Here is a 17,631-nt window from a genome sequence, read left to right on the forward strand (position 1 = left end):
GTCATAAAGAGAGAATGAAGAAGAAGGTATGGAGAAAGAGTTGTGTAGGTGGAGTAGCTGATAAGTTGACAACATGTACAACAACTGCTTTTGTACCAGCTCTTGCGAATTTGGATAAGCTTTACAGAACGTTAGCAAAAGTCCCATTCAACCTAATGAATATAGGTCAGAGTTTAGAGTCTATACATAACGTTGAGTTTCCATTTTAAAATGTTCTGCTACCAAGTTGGCCAATGTTGCTTTAGCTCGTCGAAACTAGACAAACTAGACAAATTTGCCAACATGCTAACATTTGCTTGATGATGTCACTTCTGATCTGTCCACACAATTTCAAATTTCAAAATTTTTTTTTTCAATTCCTGGATAGGAATTTTGTCAGCATTCTCTAAGAGCATTGTGTAATGATTTTAATGCACTCTCAAGGGTTCTTTAGTAAAGACAGTGGCTCAGTAGAGAGCTGGGAACACTTAATGAACCATTTGCATGCTTAAAAAGTTAATTACATGGTGAAATTGTTCTTCAGATTATTAGGGAAAGTGTTGTATTTGATTCTATATAGAACCTTTTTGAAAATGGTCTATTTAGGACCAAAAAGTGTTCTTTTATTGTTACGAGCTTGTATATCGTAACACTAGCAGAACTCTTTTATGTGGTATAGAGCCATAACACATTCTCTATCAATCTGAAGAACTGTTTCACCATGCAAAGAACTCTTTAAGCGTACAAATGGTTCTTTGCATGTTCGTTTATAAAACCATTGTCTTGAACCCTTGAAGAATCATCTTTTTTAAGAGTGTACAATATTGAAAATAAATAAATAAATAAATAACCTTTGAAACAATGTATGGTATAGTGTATGGTTTAGAACTAGAACTATGTTGCTGATATGTTCTGTCTTTCTCATTTGTTATCTTTTGTGGAAACTGTGAAACATAAAACATTGAAAAAGTATAATTAATGTTTGTTGTTTGACCTACCACAGATTTTGCTTGTTATTAATTGTGCTTTTGTTTCACTTTGATGTTAATGTTTCTAGTTTGCTTAGTTGAAAATGGAGACATTTTATTTGAGGCAGTTCAGGATTTAGTATTGTTTACAGCTCAGTTGGACTGTTTGACATGCTACCTTGAAATGTTTTGTTTTGAAATAAAAGGCTTACCTGTCTGTATAGTACATAATAAGATCTTACAGTGAACATTTTTACATTTTTGACCTTTTTAACCCAAACTATTAAAAAAACAAATTTAATCTTGACCTCAGAATCAAATATTAGACGTGAAAATATGTGAAGTGTTTCATCCAAAATACTGTCAATTTTAAATGTTATATAAATTTGCATGTGATGAGTTTTTGAAAATCATAACAACTAATATATTCTCACTGTCCAAAGAAAAACAAGTATCTCAAAAAATGGTAACTTTACAGGAGAGGGCAAAAATGTTCCTTACTTCTAATATAAGTCAATGTGAAGATATTTAATTTCAAGTAATTTTAGAGCATTGTTATTGGTCCATTCATTATGAAATTTTCACACAATGTAAAGGACAGCCACCATGTTCAAATGATGTAGAAAACTAAAAATAAACAAAAATGGAGATACATGTTTTTCTTTGGACAGCAACATATATAATGAAACCTTCATGTGTTTCCTTACACCTGTGCTAACCTCCCAACAGTTGCTATGAAAGAATGCATCTGTAGATGGAGTGTGGCTAGCTCAATTCTCTGTAGAGTCAAGAATCAGCATTTTTGTTAGTTTTGTTTGATGTTTTGCAGTATGTAAGTTAAAGCTGATCAGTCCCTAAAGCTCAACCTCAAGAACTTCAGAAATAATCTGAACTCACATTGCTCTAAAGATTCCCTCATCACCCACGTTAACTTATTTCACATCATTTTCTAAAGGCTGCATGTTTCTGTGGCACTTGTGTTTTAATCGACTTGGCTGGATCTCGTGCTTGGTTCCTTTTCTCCACCTTAGACACCCCCCCTCCCTCGTCTGGATGCACAATGCCTTCACTGTACTGCTGCTCCCTCTCCCCCTCTGGCTCCGACTGCAGATGGTGAAAGGGCTAGAAGAACATGCATACTGAGATTATGGCGGCATGAGAAAGCAACATCATAACCGTATCCATCATCTGATGCCCCTCTCGGGCAGTGTTTTCTCAGATTACTTCTCAAAATAATAGTAAAACTGAGCATGCCTCTTCTTATCAGGCTTCCTTTGCGTTTTGAAGTAGTAGCTATGTCGATATTGTCATGTCAGCAGTACCTGGCTCTAACATTAACTTGAAGAACTTGGCAGATTGAGGCCATTAAAGTCTGCAAAATATTTATGACTTCACTAAGACTTTATAGTTCAATATAGTATGAAAAACAATGCTTAAAATCCCAGGCTTATTACATACTAAGCTTTATTATTCAGTAACTACAGGGACTCCAATGCAAACTGGTAGAACTATTCCTATGTTATAGAAGTGTGTAATAAAACTTTGGGCCCACCAACAGGTCCTGGCCTTTTACGGGGTTAATGTACTTTATTGCACAAAGGCAACAATTTTTCAAAGGCATTCTTCATAGAATTTTACAAGCAAAGCAGTTCTTTGGTAGCATACCTGATCTATAAATGCTTTCAAGATGTCTTCAAGAAGTATTGAGTGGTTGGAAACAAATGGTGAAAACCAAGGACAGAGTTTTCACTTTCCTGGAAAACTTTCCTAGAGAACCTCATAGAACATTATAGTCAAACTGAGAATGGCTTCATGTTTCGAGCCTTGGTTGCATTCTGAAGCAGTAATTAAGTTACTATGGTTGTGTCTGCAGGCCTACATACATAACTGACCTAGATATACTTTAGAACACATTTTAGAACTGCATTTGTTAGATTGAAACATTTTCTGATTTTGAGGTAGAAGGTAAGTTGCTATAGTCATATCAGGAACAGCTGATGTTAATGTAGCTTGAACTTTATACACTTGAGGCCATTAAAGCTTGCAAATACTTCAGAAACCTCAATCAGAGATGAAAGTTTTAATTTAAGCAGTAATGTTTCAAATGTACTCTTTATAGAATGTTACAAGCAAGTGTCCAAAATGTCTTCGAGCAACACTGGATGGTTGGATGTAAATGAGAACGTCTTCACATATCCACAAAAACTTCCCAGAGAGGGGAGAAGGGGCACAAACTAATGAGGGTTAAAATGTAACATGGATGCAATGAAACAGATTCCAGTATAAAATGCTTTTAGTGAAGTTGTATTCCCAGAACAATTTTATTTGCAGATTTTGACAGCATTTGGACAGATATTTCACATGTTTTGTGCCATATAAATAGCTTTTTTATCATCTTAAGTGTTTTTCGATTATTGAGTTGTATGTATAAGTCTTATATTTCTGAAATATTATTTATTTGCCTTCTTGGTAGCTGTAATTTAGCACCATTTTGAAGTATAGCCTCCATATGGTTGAGGTAGTTTCACTTCATGCAGTAAACAGAGGGTGGAAGTCTATTTCACCCAGATACTGATTCAAAACAGTTTTTTGGACATTTTTATTCAAAGATTTATTAAAGTTGTACTATATATGTTATGTAAGTTATACATTTTATTTGTATTGTGCTGATATTTTTCCACTCATACTCTTTTATTTTCATCTGGTTAAAACAACATAGACTAGACTGAATTAATTGTGTTTTGCATCAATATGCCAAACTTTTTAGCCACTGTTATAACAAGTCTGTTTCAGTTAACCCCACCTATGGGGTAAGTTGTACCGGTTGAACTCACACCACTTTCAGCTGAATTGTTTGTAGATGTTAGGGGCTGGAAACAAAGTTTATGTTTTCATTTATAGCAGAGAGGCGTAGGTTGCATGTATAAAAATTATTTTTGCTCAAATACTTTTAAAACTATTAATTGAAAACAAAATGTGTTACATTGTGCTACGCTCTCCCCTATTTCTCAGAACAGTGCTGAAACTGAGAATGGCACTTCTTTTCGAGCCTCCTTCACACCAGTTGCCCTGTGCAGTTAAACGTGTTCCTGTGCTCTCTTTTGAGGCGTGTTTATAACAACATGCATATTTCAGTCAGGTATTGTCGTGATTACAGAAGCTGTGGTCTTGTGGTGGGTTTGTGTATGTAATTGGGAGTACACGTCTAATGGAGCTCAGTGGTAGGCCCGCTGTACTGTGCCAAGAGTGGCGACTTAATTAAAACTTGTGCAGTTCATGACCCCCCTGCGTATAAACTCACGCAGCAGTCTCCCCGGGGACGCACAAAGAAATGTTCTCTGAGTGTGTGTACACTTCACTGAGCGAGAGTCTGCGCTTTGCATGCCGGTCTGTTCGTGCACGAGCTTCCTGCTTCTTTTGATCAGCGTCCTAAACTCCTAATTTACCTGATGTAACTTTAATAGTTTGAAGAATTACTTTATCATCTGCAGAAAGTGGGTGATTTGCAGTGAGGCTAATGATAGGGACGCTTCATGCTTAACTGAAAGCCCCCTCATCATGGAGAGAAAGCTCTGGAAGTGATTTCCAGATATCTGAGTAATGACTGCTGATTAGGACGAAATGCCATATATGTGGTGAGCTCATCTAAATTAAAGTGCATTTGGTGTTGAATAGCTTTCTGTTAACCCTTAAATCACTAGGAGACTAGGAGGAGTATTTATGTGCTTGGGAAAGTATTGACATGTCATCAACCTTTAATACTGCTTTGTACATAAATAGCATACATTTTTATGTCCTTTGCCTTATTTACAAAGTGCTCAACAACCATCACATATGAACATTTGGGGACCACTTGTGAAAGCTTTACTGTGGCAGGTTGATTTTCATTACTCACTAGCATGTCAGACTATTTTATTCCAGTTTTGCATCTTTAAAACCAGATGTATACCTGCTATGTGACTAAATACATATATAAAGCTTGCTGGCAATGAGTTTTTACTGTAAAGTCTTGCTAGCAGTTGACAAACATCAGTTTAAATGGGGCAGGTGCGGAGAGAGGCAAAGAGTTGATTTATTTATGTATGTGTGAGAGCGTAGTAGGGGGTTGGTGGGTTTGGTGGGAGGGGGGCTTAAAATTACACCCTTAGCCCCAAATCCTCTTCCCCCAGCATGGCAGAAACAGGCTTAGACTGGGCAGGGACGGATGCCAGGCCTTCCCCCCCTTGGCTTTTGTGTTTTAATTAACCTGCGCTAGGCCTGCTCGCAGTAAATGTGCTTCAGTTGATAAGGTGCCCTGGATGATTGATTCATTAGGCACACGTGCTTCCAATTTCCATAGCATTAGAGCTAGGGTTAGCATTAGCATTAGGCAGCAGGAGAGAGTTGAGAAGCGTTTACGCGGTATGCCTGTGCATACATTTAAGCCGTGGGGCGCAGCGGTGGTGCACCCATTCTACACATGGCTAGTTTGCTTGCTTTAGGAAAGTAAGAGCTAAGAGAAACCATAGGCGGACTACTGATCAAGAAATACTGCATTAGCTTTCTCATGCTAACAAGAAGATTGAATCAATGTCATTGATGAATTTAATTGCGAGTCCTGCTGTGTCATTAGCCTTTCATCTCGGACATTAGCGTCCCCTGTTGCATTAGCCAAGGGGGCTAAATCTCAAATGGCTCCCTGCTCCCTGAATAGTGCACTACATAGATAATGAAATAATGGTTTGCACACACAAATATACACTATATGTCCGATAGGGGGCCATTTGGGATTCAGTCAAGGTCTGGCCAACTCCCAGCAGCCCACTCGACGTCTCCATCAGCCCAGTGCCGTGGCAATGGTGTGATTAAAATGGGCGCCGCTGGCACACCCAGATGGGCCATTGTTCCATATGCGCTCCACCTGCGCCAAACCAAGCTGGCGCCAACCTCCACGGCACAGCAGCTTCCGATTGGGAGTCGCCTAGCAACCTTGAAGCAGGGCAATATTGGGGGGAGTTTAAAACCCCAACATGGGGGTGTTTTTCACTCTTCTCGCCATTTTCCCCCTCCTAATAGTGAAGATTGGCACAGGACACTAAGTAAATGAATCACCATTAATAATAATTTGCATATGGTGCCTGGTGGAAGTGCGCCGCGTTGTTGGCTGCAGGTGAGAAAAGCTCAGCTTATCAAAGCTAATGCACCAAGCGTGGCACCAAGGGAACATTAGCATGCTGTCATTAGCAAAAAAACAGGAGACAAATCCAGGGATCTGAGAGAAAAAAAAGTCGATCGACCGAGTTACCTTGAGCCTAATGTATCAAAAGGAGGTGTTAGAGAAATGGACGTTTTTGACTGCAAGCATGCCAGCACATTTCAGCTCTTTCTAACTTCACCCATCAGTTAGTTGTTCAGCCATTTTGCTTGCTTTTAATGACTGATCCCATTAGCAGTGGTGATTAGGTGAAGGAGCAATGCCCCGTGCTCTGGGTTTCCCCTCTTCATACTAAACCTGTCAGCTTCTTTCCTCCCCTGGCTTCGCTTTTTATGATTCCATTTCTTTGGAGAGTATTTTCGTGGTTTTTCTAATTCCTTGCGGCACTGGAGGGCGATGTGTCGAGGCTGTGTTCAGCACGCCTGCAGGTTTTAATAACACTATGGCGGACGTCCAGCAGCAGCAAGCTCTCTGATTGGCCAGGCACCTGTGCAGTGGGGAGGGGCGGGGTGTGTGACGTGATTCAGCTGGAATGAGACTCTCCTCACCTGCATCCGAGTGGAGAAAAACCATTAGAGCTGCCTCGGGCTCAGAGGAACTGGGAAAATATCCCAATCGTTTTATTCCTCACAGATTTTTTTCCTATGTTTTTTTTCAAGCCATAAAATTAGTTTTTGAGAATTAATGTTTGAAGTTTCACATTTTGCCAAGCTTAGATCCCCCCGCATTGACAACATGTTCATCATACTAGATGAGTTAGAGAGAGAGAAAGAGAGAAAGACAGAGAGAGATAGATAAAGAGAGAGAGAGAGAGAGAGAGAGAGAGAGAGAGAGAGAGAGAGATAAAGAGAAAGGGAGGGAGAGAGAGAGAGAGAGGGAGGGAGGGAAGGAGAGAGACAGAGGGAGATAGATAAAGGGGGGAGAAAAAATCAGATATACATACAGATAGAGAGAGAAAGAAAGATGGAGAGAAAGATATAAACAAAGGGAAAGAGAGACACACACACACCATCTAAACCGCTTATCCTTCTGGGTCACAGTGGGGTGCTGGAGCCTATCCCAGCTGTCATTGGGCGGAAGGCAGGATACACCCTGGACAGGTCGCCAGTCCATCGCAGGGCAGACAGACAGACATACATATTCACACCTAGGGGCAATTTAGCAAGTCCAATTGGCCTGACTGCCTGTTTTTGGACTGTGGGAGGAAACCCACACAGACACGGGAGAACAGGCAAACTCCACACAGAAATGACCCTGGTTGCTCGGCCAGGAATCGAACCCAGGCCATTCTTGCTGTGAGGCGACAGCGCTACCCACTGCGCCACCGTGCCGCCCAGAGAGAGACAGAGTGAGAGAAATAATAAAAAAGAGGGAAAAAGAGAGAGAGGGAATGAGAACAAAAAAGGGAAACATAGAGAGGGAGAGGGAAAGAGAATCAAATAAAAGGGAAAGAGAGGGAAGAGGGGGAATGAGTGCGAGTGAAAGAGAGAGAGAATCAGAGATATCCATAGAGAGAAACAGAATGAGAAACAAAGATGGAGAACAAAAAAGAGAGAATGAGTGAGAGTGGAAGAGAGTGTGGTTTTAGTAGTATTCGTATGTGTATATATGGGTTTGTGATGAAGTGCATGGGGGCTTTGAGGGTCTTGCATGGTAAAAATGACAAAACTTATTTGCCTCATCTGCACACACTCACATATACGTGTGTCCCTCAGAGAGACGGTGCAGAAGTGATTATTGCCCACCACAGTGAATAGTCCACTCTCAGTCATAATGCTGACAGAGAGCATTCAGGCACACTCATATTTGATTAGTCAATGCCCCGACTCCTATTCACACCACATCCTGGCACAGGAAGCCCCTCAAGGCAATATTGCAGACAACACTTGCACAGCATAAGATGATGTCTTTATGGCACGATGTATGCAAGGCAGTGCTTGCCAAATCACCTTGATTACTCTGTGGACTGCCGTTGTGCACTCCATTGGTTGGGCATGGAGTCAAGCTATTATTGCACATGTGTTGGAACAATTAATCTCTTTTGTTGCGGCGAGGAGCGGCTAGACTGGTTCTGGTGAGAGGTGTTTTCAAGATTGCGGGGATGTTGCTGCACTACATATTGTGGTTTTGTTTTTTAGGGATAACAAGTTGGTCAATACAACCAATGGAGCAGATCCGTTTATTATTTGTTCGGTAACTCTTTACTGGGCAGCATTCGTAAGGCTTTAAGACATCTATATAAACCTTTCATAAATACTGATAGAAACCTGCACAAACCTACATTTATGAAGGCTTTTCCAACAAGCTTCGGTTGTCATAAAGCTCCTTTTGTTAATTCTGATGTCTTTTCACCTCAGTTAGTTACAACAGCTGACGCTTTCTACCATTCTACCAAACTACTTCAAACCGCAGTCCCACAGTGAAAAAACTACTTAAAAATAATTTAGTATTCAGACTATATTATTGCATGGATTATATTATGATTGATTGGAACACAAAGCATTAGTTGAGATAGCAATAAACTAAATATATATGCTGAATCATCATTTTTAGGGTACTTTCTGTTGGAAGGTGTCTGTCCCGAACCCTAAATCCTAACTAAAATAATACTTACTGCAATTTTTCTATGTTCTTTAAGAGATCTTTTTGATTTCTTTTAGAGTGAAGTTGAAAAATTTGGATTTATTGTGAGTTTAATTTCAAATAAAAAAAACATTTATTCAAAAAATTCTGTCTGTTTTCATGTCACTACCAAGACTTTTAGTTCATAAGTGGAGCCTTATTTTAGCCACACCCCTGCATTTTAGAGCAGGAAGTGAGACTGCAACCCTGTCCATCATAACCATGATGAGCAGTTAGATCCCATTTTTTAAAGTAAATGTGTCCCAAAGTATGAAAATCAGTGCGTAACACATATTTTCTGCCATTTTTATGTTTTAGTGAAAAATATTATGTTTTATGTGTGTACAACAATAATGGCATTTTTGAATTTTGCTCAAAATTAGCCACAATTGTCATTACTAATACATTTGGTTTTCGGAAGTGCTATTATTATATTGGTAGTGACAAATGAGTGTTTTCAACCCTGACTTTGAACCAAGTCGGTAGAATGATTCATATAGTTAGTTGTCATGAAAGACTTAGGTAGATGTCATGTAGCCTTATAAATGCTGCCCTGAGCTGTACATAAAATTTTGAGCATTTAGCTCTGGTGCTATAAAGGTTGCAAGTGTTGTAGTACAAATTACATTTTTAGCATTGAGATAGAAAAAACATAAAATCCTTCTAAAAGCATAAAACTCAAGAAGTGGACCAATTTGTCATTTTAACTGAGAAAAACAGAACCTCCATCTAAAATGTTTGTATTTTAATTTTTGTTGAATGTACACATAATTAATTTTCTCCACAATAATTCAGATTCCCCACAAGGAATCTAAAGTAGCATTTTTCCTGCATCTTTGAGAATGAAGAAACCCACACCAGTAGAAATGCATGTATGGTTGGAGTCACAAATTTTAAAAATGGAAATAGTTCATTACCTAACACTCAATCAGCTTATTATTCTTTTTAAAGCAGGCTAAAGATAGTATAGGCTGAAGATAATACAGGCAGTAGGCATGGAAGGTGATGCTTCAGCTCGTGAATCTAGAACACTTTTGGGATGTTTTTTTTTTTCAGCAGGTAGACTGTAAACTCCCAATCATTTTGTACATCACAAGGCCCTTTATTTACTCACTCTCTATTGTTCATATTACCTGATAGACTATGACTACCTTAAACACTAGAACTACGCTGAGCGGTTGTGTAATGTCTGATATTGCAGACACCAGGTAGTTAGAACTGCTCAGGTATAACTGATGAATAATTGACTACAGCTTCCATGAGCAGCTGGATTCAACAAAATATTACTGAATGGAGATTTATACATGTGCACATTAAAGTCTGTTGCATGCATGTAGCTGTGATCTTGTTTGTATTTTCACAGGATTCATTTCTCCTTGCAACAATATTGTTACATTGTAAAGTCCTTCAGTAAAGTGGTACAATTGTTCTGTCTGTTAAGTCCACAGACAAAAACCATTCAGGAAATTTTAAAGAGAGTAGATTTTTCTAAATTCACTTCCCAAAAGGTCCTGGCTGGCACTGTTCTTATGACCAAATGTGACAGTAATTGTTCTTCATTGCCGTTGTTTCAAATGCTATGGCTGCCAAAATAAAATGGGAAATGATGATTATGCAGGCTCCAGCATTAGCCACCCTGCAAGAAATCACATGAACAGCAGGTCTTGTAATGTCCCTCCTTCGCCATTATTTGTTAAGATATATTTTAATCCTAGCCTTGTTTGCCCTCTTTTCCCTTCACCTATGTCATACATTATTGTAATAATGAGATTAGTCTTAAGAATCATGACATTTAACCTGAGGAACCTCTCCTGGCACGATTATAAAGACCAGAGCACTGCAAACTGATCACATATTCTTTAAATTCTGGCACTACACGCACTGTGAAACATGCCTAAAGAAAGGGAGCATCCATGAGATTTGAAACCAGGCCAGCCATTCATTAATGATGAATATGGGCTGCTATTGACCTCTCTATGCTTTACAGTGTTTGTCCAAGCGCAAAGACTCTTGTAAAAATACAGTAAATCAAACGCCCTAATACGAAATAACACATGATGGTCCTTTTTTTTTTTTTTACAAAGACACATCGAGCAGTCAAAACATCCTTACGAAAACAGAACCATCAGCTTCAAAGGCTCAACTCCCTCTTGGAAGCATTGAAGTGCTGATAAAAGATAAAGCCTTAAGCCTTCCCTGTATATCAACTCGGCCTTTGATTCAGATGGAGTGCTGGCTTCGTGGGGGGACGCGGGTCACCGGGACTGCGCCAGGACGATAATGCCCGCTCGTCTGGCTTCTCCGCAGCGGATGTGACCTTTTAGGAGCCGCTTGAAAATGCAGAGCTGCTGACCCGCGGAGGAATTAGCGCATCCCCGCGGCCGTAGACAGCTTGACCTCGCCTGGGCGCTGCAGCACAAAAGCCCCGCAGTGACTAGTGCAAGCTTAATCTGCCCAAAGCTCCAGCTCTGGTGCTCCAGGGCCACGGACGCGGGGCAAAGCCCGCACCCCAGGGGCCTCATTTGGCCCCCGATCAGTTGGATGAGGGGCCAGTAGGGGCCACACTTGCCCCATGTAGCCTCACCCTCTGATGCTAGCAGATGCTACTTCACCCTTGTGGGAGTGGGTTTCTCGGGGGGGGAGGGCACCAGCATGGCATAGTCAGACACGGATGGGGTTTGCTAAGCTTGAATAGCTGCACCAGAGGAAATGCCCGGGTGATGGTGAACTCTTCAGAAATACGCTGGCGAATCCTTCAAGGGGCAGACCCCGGTCTTCCCTTGCCCACACGGTGGGCTTACACACAGTGCACAGGCAGAAACAGAAGCCCAGCTGGAGATATCCGAGTAGGATGAAGGGTGAAAACATTGAAGACATCACTCTGTTCCTGGCTGTCACCCTGCTGCTCTGAAGCTAAAACTAAAAGCACATCATCACAGGTCTCATATCAGAACCTAGAAGGGGAAGCTTAAATTAGCATCTCATGAGGTTGTTTCAGCACAGCACTGAAATATAGAGTGTGTTATGATTTTGGACAACCACCATGTAGGTCCAGTGCAGGTCCAGTACCATCAAATTTCTTACTTACAAAGGTCCAGATAAACAAACTAACGTGAGAGAACACACACACACACATTTTCTAAGCCGCTTTTCCTTCTGGAGCCTATCCCAGTGGTCATTAGGTGGAAGGCAGGATACACCCTGGACAGGTCCATCGCAGGGCAGACACACAGAGCATAGGAGAACAGCGGTTACCTTTAAATGTTTAACCATTGATGATTAGTCCAGCTCACTAATAAAGTAAAAAGACACATCAAATATATTTTGATAAACTTTTATTTTGAAATTTTCATAATCTAATGAGCATTTTAAAATTGTTTGGACATCAGCTACTGTTTATAAAAAAACAATGTTTGAAAAAGTGGTAAAGTGAAGTTCAAAGTTTTTCAATTTAAAAAAATGCTCAAAAAATGTCCAGACTCAAAATTAACTAAAACGGTCACCGGTAAAACAGTCACTATGGAAACATTCGTTAAATTTAATACAATAAACAATAATTATTATTTTTTTTTTTACCTAATAAAAATTCCAAAAAAAATTAAAATTATAATAAAAATTAAAATAAGCTATTCTTAATAAAATGGCTAAGCACTGGTGGAATTTTCATGCTGAACTTTGGGTTTATTTTATTTGTCATCACAACTGAATTTTGTCAGTAAGTTAATCAGCAGTGATTTGTTTTGCAGTGGCACTGAAGCCTAACATTTCCACTTTTGACTAGTGGCATTACCTCTGAACAGATGAGACACAATGGTTTTGAACTAAAAAAGTAGAAAAACTCTTGTGTTCATTCATTTTAAACATTCTGTTTTCATTGTTGACTTTAGACCATGTTATTGCTTCACTTCAGAAATAGTAAATAAAATGAAACATCTACAAAAGTATGTGAAATTATTTACTTTCTGACCTGATATCTAGCCTAGTAGCAAGTCTTTGTTCTGATCTACCTTCAGCTGTTTATATAAATGCATGTGATTGGACAGATTGCAATTGCATAGTGGTGTCTTACATGGTACATGATACAAATGCAACCATTTTTTTTTACATTAATTGGCTTTCTTACGATAATTTTTGTCAAGTGTGTAAAGTGAAATGATCATGTAAAGTCACTGTAAAGTTCATTTGCAAAGTGTGAACAGTTACCGCCCCCCCCCTTAGTTACTGTTGATAGGTCCATCAGTCTTTCAGTCTAGGTCCACTAGTAGCATTCATAGCACTTGTGCTAACAGACTACAAATTCCAGTAACACCAAGGAGCATGTAGAAGCAGTCAGAGGAGAACATTTTAAAATGAGTTATTATTCAAAAATAAACCTGATTCAGTGCAGACATATATTTTTGAAAAAAGAAATCTAAATGTAGACCAAGTTGCTGAAGCTACCCCTTCACTTGAGCTGAAGTTAATTCACTGCCTAAATTACTACCACCTCTGTTCTTACTGCATGTGTGTTCTGAGGAGGTTTCTTAGAGGTTTGGCTATGCTTCATGGAGAAAGTAGAGCTTATAGACAATTGTGATTAGCTGAAAGGTGTGTCAGTCATTTTTTGCAAATGGTTAATTAGTCATACTTTACCATAAACAGTGATGAAGACCATTATTCTGAAAATCACAAAAGGTGGACAGTTTTGTTCTGATATACTGTAATTCATACAGCAGTATAGCATAATCTACTATGCTAAGTCAGAGTAGAGGGCACAGTAAAGACTTAGAAGAGGCATCCTGGTAAACATCTATCAAAGCATAGTCCAACCCAACACCTGGCTCTTATGTGCACTGATTGGCAATCACTCCAGCCCTTTTCTCCTGCACTACAAACACTCAGAACTGAGATGCAGCACCATTAGCGACTTCCTAATGAAGATGTTTTCAAAGCCCTAAAGACGCATATCATCTATATGGTAAGTGATTTGCTCTTGTGGTTAATTTGAGTTCATTTCTGGGGTAGGCCCGGTTCAAACAAACATCTCCAGTCATTCTAAGCACTGTTAGTGTTTCACTGCCTTTGTACTTTCTCACTGTATTGAAAAATGTAATTTGTTGTAGTAGTTTTTAGCCTCTGCAGAGGTGTACTGAATGCAGAGGAGAGTGAGGAGTATAATAGGTAGAATGTTTTTGCTTGCTGTCATTTTTAATCTTTGTAATAATTTGGAAAACTAGTTTAATTAGTTGCCTGCATCTGAGTACTATAAATTATGAGTACTGTAAATCTGTGTAGGCCTAGATTTGATTTCTCACATACAGAATTGTGCAAAAGTCAGAGACCACCCTTCATTTATTTAATTTCCAAACTAAACGGCTCTTAAGTTGTTAGTTCTTCAGCATCTGAAAAGAGCAGAAAATATATATTTAGCAGACAATTACACAGAAGACTCAACAAGTAAACATATCACATTTTACAGCATTTAGTGTGTCTCCCTTCACCTTGATTACAACTTCCAATCCTTTTATGAGGATTGGAAGAATCCTTTTATTCTGCAGGGATATTTTTCCACACCTCCAAAGTTCAGCCTTAAAAGTTGGTTGCATTTTCTGCTTTTCACAATCCAAATAATCTCAAACACAATCAACAATGTTGTTTGGGCTCTGGGGTGGTCAGTCTATTGTTCTGAGAACCCCAGCAGATTCTTTGTTTCATTGACAAATGTTCTTCTTTTTTGTCTATTTCCATTTCTAGGTAACGGCTTCTTGGCAGCTACACATCCTATCATACTCATAGTGTTGAGTTTTCTTCTCACAGTGGAGGGATGGACAGAGACACCTGTTTTTTTCAGATCTGAAACATGAAGCTTGATTTTCTCTCTCAATGATGAAAACTTTAAGTACTGTTAATTTGATGGTGACAGTTTTGGTGGCCTAGTAGCTCTTGCACAGTCCAATAAACGCCATTTTTCCTTTTGTAACTTATTTTCCTTTGACTTTCACTTTTATTATGCAAGTGGATTATTTTACATCACTCCCTCAGTAATATCACCTGAAAAATAAATAACTTGCACTTAATGGCAGTTTTGTCTGGAAATAAAATAAATGAAGGGAGGTCTCCAATGTCTGCACAGTGCTGTAGATGAGAAATGTTCTACTCGTCATGTTTTATATTTTCTGCTTTCCTAACACATTAGTGTAGCACCCACTGCAGAGTGTGCTACAAACTTATATAATGTAAACAAAGATGCCAGTCTTTGCAGTGGCTCTATAGTGGAAACATATTTGCTTCCATAGAGAACCTTTCAGTGGATAGTTCTGCTGTAGGTGAAAATGCAAGTGAGAAGAACCGTTTTGAAAGTTCCACCTAATGTAAAGTTTCTTTACAAATTAAAGCTTTTATCAAAACTGGAAGTCAAGAACCATTCAGGAAGCTTCATTTTAAAGAGTGTAGTTAGAGGAAAGACTCAGCCATTGAAATCCAATGTGCTCAATTTATTGCGGCCTGGTTCCTCTGAACAAGGAGCCCCCAAATAAAAGCCTCTCTCCCCGACCGGAGGTGCCCCAACCATGGCCTCGGCCCTTTCCTGGGGAGGGTCACGTATACTGTACACATGCCGGGGGATTAGGGGATGAAAGAATGCCACTGACTGTGAAATTGCCCGATTTTTATCAGGGTGCAGAAAGGGGAGCAGCTGTGCATAATTCTGGGTCTTAATCCGGAGGATGGAGACTGAGCTGGAGGGGCGCGTGTGTGCGTGTGTTCGGGTGCTTGTGCTCGTGTGTGTGCTCGAATGTTGCTGGAAACGAACCAAAAGCCAATCCAAATACCTGTATTTGCCCTCTGCCTATTTCCATCCACTTAAATTAGTACATTTCCGGCAGGCTTCTGGAAAGGTTCCGTTCATGGAAGGCAATCGAGAATTTTTTGGAAAAGGCAAGCAAACATCATCAGCATCACAGAGTGGCCATGTTCACTCCTAGTGTTTAGAGCGAGCCTCAGCTGCACTGGATCTTTATCAGTTAGAGGTTTTATGACAGCATTGTTGATGCATCTGCATTCTAATCCTGCCCTCCGCTCCTTCTGATGAAGCTCTATACTTCGGGGAAGACTTAATCTTTTATGTGGGCCTTTATCAACTCTCTCCCAGCTTGAGAAAAGTCAGAATCTTTCCTTAAGAGACTATGGACAAGCAGTCATTAATTTTGGTTGTTTCGGCAATAAATATCAAGCCATTTTTATTCTGGCAAGAGACAACAGTTTCCTTTGAAGTGATCTGATTCAGATCACACATAAAGGACTCTCTAACATGGCCTGCTCAAGTTCACGGAGCTGAGGAATATGCATGAAGGTGAAGAGGGCACAACGAAGCTGGATCCAGCCAAGGATCAGGAAGCTCTCCTCACTCCCAGAGCAGCAGGTGATGGGCAAAAAACCCGAGCTGCAAATGCCACCAGGGCTGCTGGAGCCGGATCATCTCCAAAGGCGAAAACTGCTGCCGGAGTGCAGGGGCTTTAATACATATTATTCACAAAGAGCATGATTGATCATGCAAACGTGTCCAGCTGTTAGCTTTGGCAGGCGGACCGGGTTAGCAGTAGCTACGTAGCGCCTGGGTGCTTGGCCCCCTCGTCACAGAGCCGCTTTAGCCGTCCCCCGACGCCACCGTAGCAGAGCCGGAGACTCTAGTGTGTGTCTTCACACACAATCAGTGATCCGTATGGCACTCGAGGAGTCTGCTGGGAAAACCGGGGTATGTGAGAGCCCTTTCTGTCTGTCAAAGGGCCTGGGAATTAATCGAAACAGGACTGTGGTTTGGAAGTTGATCGACATGCCTGGTAGAATAGCACCCCCTTGAGGACGTTTTTATATGGCATGGACTTGGTGCTTAATGTAATTAAATGTGTGTCACTTTGACATTACAAATGTTTTGAGACCTCTATTTGGGAGATGTAACAAAAAAGATAAAAATCTAAAGATAAATTGTCATTTTATTTAAAAATAATAATTGATTTCAAAATTGCCTTTTTGATAATTATGTTATATTAACTTATTCTTATAGTATCAGACATTTTAACATGAGTAACAAGTAAAAACAAAGTAGGACAACATAGACTTAAAAACACCCCTGGTCAAATTACATTTTGTTGATTTTCTAAGTGAAAATAAGTTACCACATCCTCTACAGAGAACAAACTTAAATGTGGCCTTTTCTGCAAATTCTAGTGCACCGTTTCTATTTCTTTGTTAAGTTTATCATATTGGGGAAACAATAATAAAATATACAGTGTGGCATAACTTTGCACAGAGCACATTTTATGCTTTAGGTTTTTTTTTGCTAAATTTATGTTTAATTCAGCCGTAAATGTGCCTCAAAACGTGTAGAAGTGTGTTCTCTGCAGAGGATGTGTTACTTATTTTCCCTTAGAAATTCAACAAAACATGTAATTTGAACAGGGGTACCCAAACTTTTGCATACAACTGTACTGTAGTTTCAAGTGTTAAGATAAATAATATTTAAATTTTAAGACTGTTGGTAGATTTTGGTTGACTTCCTTTTCATTAAGAACAATAAAGGAGGGAATCTGCTAGATGGGCATCAGTTGGCATCTTTCCTATCCACATGTTGAAAGATAGCTTTGGGATCTTGTGTCTTCCTCTGGTGTCCTTCCAAATGGAGCAGCTTTGAACATATATTAGAGCGTATGTCCAAGCGAAGCAGCTAGAACAGAAAAAGGTAGAAGCAAAATTTTAAGTTTATTCCAAACTGGTCCATTCTCTCATGTCAGTCTGCTACTGAAATTACAGCAATTGAGCATTCTCTTTCTCTGTTTCTCTTTTTACTTCAAGCTAAAAGGTCATTCACAAAGTTTATGCAAGTTGCAAAGA

The 17,631-nt window shown here is 39.7% G+C and overlaps 1 protein-coding gene across 1 annotated transcript in view; it reads right to left on the reverse strand.

Moving 5' to 3' along the window:
• Positions 1–16,715: 16,715 nt before the first annotated feature.
• LOC118826575 (B-cell scaffold protein with ankyrin repeats-like) overlaps positions 16,716–17,631 on the reverse strand; it is a 62,584-nt gene continuing 61,668 nt past the window's right edge. Inside the window, exon 16 of the mRNA XM_036597580.1 lies at positions 16,716–17,464. The gene's annotated coding sequence lies outside the window, so the exon portion shown is untranslated. The remainder of the gene's footprint in view (positions 17,465–17,631) is intronic.

This window comes from Colossoma macropomum, unplaced genomic scaffold (assembly GCF_904425465.1).
Source record: "Colossoma macropomum unplaced genomic scaffold, Colossoma_macropomum, whole genome shotgun sequence".
NCBI lineage: Eukaryota > Metazoa > Chordata > Actinopteri > Characiformes > Serrasalmidae > Colossoma > Colossoma macropomum.